Source organism: Pan troglodytes, chromosome 11 (assembly GCF_028858775.2).
Source record: "Pan troglodytes isolate AG18354 chromosome 11, NHGRI_mPanTro3-v2.0_pri, whole genome shotgun sequence".
Classification (NCBI taxonomy): Eukaryota; Metazoa; Chordata; class Mammalia; order Primates; family Hominidae; genus Pan; species Pan troglodytes.
The window spans coordinates 79,472,152-79,476,295 of NC_072409.2; positions in this window are offsets into that span (position 1 = coordinate 79,472,152).

The following is a 4,144-nucleotide window of genomic DNA, read 5'->3' on the forward strand; positions in this document are numbered from 1 at the left end:
TATATATTATATATGTAATACATGTATAATATATATATTATACATGTATAATGTATATATATTATACATGTATAATGTATATATACATGTATATTATATATTATAATATATACATGTATATACATGTATAATGTATATTATACATGTATAATATATATTATATATATTATATATATATAATTATATATAATATATATAATACATGTATAAATATTATATATAATATATAATGCATGTATAATATATATTATATATAATATTATTTATATATTTTATATATTTATATATATATTTTTATATTATATATAATATTATTTATATATAATATTATTTATATATATATTATACATGTATAATGTATAATAATATATAATACATGTATAATATATACATATATATTATTTATATAATATATTACATATTATATATTATATATATTACAATTATATATTATGTATATGATACATGTATATAATATATACATATATAATGTATATGATACATGTATATAATATATACATATATAATATATATGATACATGTATTATATATATTATACATGTATTATATATATTATACATGTATTATATATATTATACATGTATTATATATTATACATATGTATAACATATATACATATATATTATATATATATATATATATTTTTTTTTAAGGGGGATGGAGTTTCACTCTTGTTGCCCAGGCTGGAGTGCAATGGCGTGATCTTGGCTCACCACAACCTCCACCTACTGGGTTCAAGCTATTCTCCTGCCTCAGCCTCCTGAGTAGCTGGGATTATAGGCATGTGCCATCATGCCCGGCTAATTTTGTATTTTTAGTAGAGACGGGGTTTCTCCATGTTGGTCAGGCTGGTCTTGAACTCCCGACCTCAGGTGATCCACCCACCTCGGCCTCCCAAAGTGCTGGGATTACAGGCGTAAGCCACCACGCCCGGCCTAAAAAATACTTTTATTTTAATTCATTCATTTTTTTTTTTAAGACTGTCTTGCTCTGTCCCCCAGGCTGGAGTGCAGTGGCACACTCTCGGTTTACTGTAACCTCCGCCTCCTGGGGTCAAGCGAGCACATCTGGCTAATTTTTGTATTTTTAGTAGAGATGGAGTTTCACCATGTTGGCCAGGCTGGTCTCGAACTCCTGACCTCAAGTGATCCACCTGCCTCAGCCTCCCAAAGTGCTGGTATTACAGGTGTGAGCCACCATGCCCAGCCCATTCATCTTTTTATTTTAAAATTTAAAGAAAACTTTTGACCACTATATAATATCCTTATCTATAAAATCAGAGCTTGATGTGCTTTTTATATATTTCCTAAACTAAAATAAATGCATATTCCACTTACACTCATTAAATTTATACAAGTTAAAAATAGAAATGCAGGCTGGGCATGGTGGCTCACACCTGTAATCCCAGCACTTCGGGAGGCAGAGGCGGGTGAATCACGAGGTCAAGAAATCAAGACCATCCTGGCCAACATGGTGAAACCCCATCTCCACTAAAAATACAAAAATTAGCCGGGCATGGTGGCGTGTGCCTGTAATCCCAGCTACTCGGGAGGCTGAGGCAGGAGAATTGCTTGAACCTGGGAGACAGAGATTGCAGTGAGCTGAGATCGTGCCACTGCACTCCAGCCTGGCGACAGAGCCAGACTCTGTCTCAAAAAGAAAAAAAAAAAATAGAAATGCACAATTATTTGTATATGTAAAAGTTTGTCATGCACTACTTAAAATAATCTCAGGATTATTGCATTGCCACTGATTTGCTATGTGACCACAGGCAGGTCACCACCTTCCAACTCTGGTTCTCAGCTTCCAGATCTGGAAAATGAGGTAGCTGGATTGAAAGTTCTCTAAGTCCCCTTCCAGTTGTTATAATTCTTCTGAGTAGCTCCAGTCATTTTTAATATTGTTTTGAGGCTTTCCCTAGCTTTTAATCCCAGAGGAAAGCCCTGTTGCTATTGCAATTCAGTCAGATGCAGTTCAGTCAGATACACTAAGTATTTACAGAATGAGGAGAAGAATTTTCTTTGTGCCTGTGCTCAGGGAAAAAAGATCAGGCAAGTCTTCCAAGATGGGATTCGTGGTGCGCCAGAGGGCAGCTCGGGCAAAATTGTGGGCTTGATGCTATTGTAGAAAGTCAGATGTTGTCACCGTGGTTATAGATATTGCCATTTCTTAACTTTTTTTCCTCTGGACTATAAGCTCTTTGAAGGCAAGGGCTGAAATCCTCACAGTGTGTTAAGGCAATAGTGTCTTAGTAAATGTTTGAAAATGGGAACAGAAAAGAAAGGAGAAAAGGGAGAAGAGAGAAAAGGGAGGGAAAGGAGAGACGAGAAGGAGTGGGGCTGAAGGGCTTACCCTTTTATCCCTCAGAATAAATTATTTTGGTTTATTACAGGAGTGATACCTAGTTATAAAGGGATTCTGTCGCTATTTCTGCTATCTTATTTTTCAAGAATGCATAATTTCATATGGTAGAAACTGCATGTAGGATCGTTTTCTAGTCTTTTTACCACAGTTGAGACTATTTTGAGGCCAGGTGCAGTGGCTCACGCCGGTAATACCAACACTTTGGGAGGCCGAGGATGGTGGATCACTTGAGGTCAGGAGTTGGAGACCAGCTGGCCAATATGGTGAAACCCCATTTCTAATAAAAATACAAAAATTAGCCAGGCTCGTGGCGGGTGCCTATAATCCCAGCTACTCAAGAGGCTGAGGCAGGAGAATCACCTGAACCTGGGAGCCAGAGGGTGCAGTGGGCTGATATTGCGCCACTGCACTCCAGCCTGGGTGATAGAGTGAGACTCTGTCCCAAAAAAAAAACAACTATTTTGAGATTTCCCTCAAGTATCTTTGATCTATTATATATAAATGCACCCTATTTAAATGATTCAAATGCAATATTAATTATTATACCTTTCAATTTATTTATTTATTGGAAAAATAATTTTGAGCCCCTACTATGTGTCAGGAATCGTGCTAGGTATTGTTGAGAATATAATGATGAATAAGATATGGTTCATAAGTTCAAAATTGGCTGGGCACGGTGGCTCACACCTATAAATCCCAGCACTTTGGGAGGCCAAGGCAGGCAGATCACTTAGGAGTTCGAGACCAGCCTGACTAACATGGTGAAACCCCCTCTCTACCAAAAATACAAAAATTAGCTGGGCGTGGTTGCTCATGCTTGTAATCCCACCTACTGGGGAGGCTGAGACAGGAGAACTGCTTGAACCTGGTAGGCAGAGGTTGCAGTGAGCAGAGATTGCACCACTGCACTCGAGCCTGGGCGACAGAGTGAGACTCCATCTCAAAAAACAAATCAAACAAAAAAAAAAGTTCAAGTCTTCATAGTCTATTTTGGGAGACAGACAGGTAAATTAGAATAGACCCTTGACATTTGTGAATTACTATTCATTGTTTCAGCTACTCACAAACAGCCTCAAAGATCCAAGACATGAATTTAATTGTAATGAGAATAATTATACTGATATTGTGGGCTGTTGAGAGGATTAACTGAGATTATGCATTTTTAAACACCTAGTATGCATTTGAATCAAGAGCAATGTAAGAATTTCATGCAGGAGGGAATCACTTGGCTAGTCAAGCCAAACACAGGGTGAGCAACTGGAATGGGTTGCAGGGAGGAGGGAAGAAAATCCCGTTCTCCAAATCTGGAGGAGGGAAAATATTTCTTGCAACCAATAAAAATATGGTAGATTATTTTAAAAACCTGAAAAAAAATGAAAAAGGAAGAGCAGGAGCATGCTGGTGTAATTCCAGTGAAGATCACTCATCCTGCCATCTCTACATGGGTGATATTATCATTCCCTGTCTACACAAATATAGTTGTTCATATCAATACTTGCACAGCTTTGAATCACTTAGAACACAAATTTATGACTTTAGCTGTCTATCTTTGTTAACGCCGATGATATTATTTGAATATGTCAGAAGAAAAGTGCTTTTCTTTCTTTTTTTTTTTTTTTTTTTGAGACAGAGTCACTCTTTCACCCAGGCTGGAGTGCAGTGGCTCGATCTAGGCTTACTCCAACCTCCACCTCCTGGGTTCAAGCAACTCTGGTGCCTCCAAGAATTCCAAGAATTTCCACATAGAATTTCCTTGTTC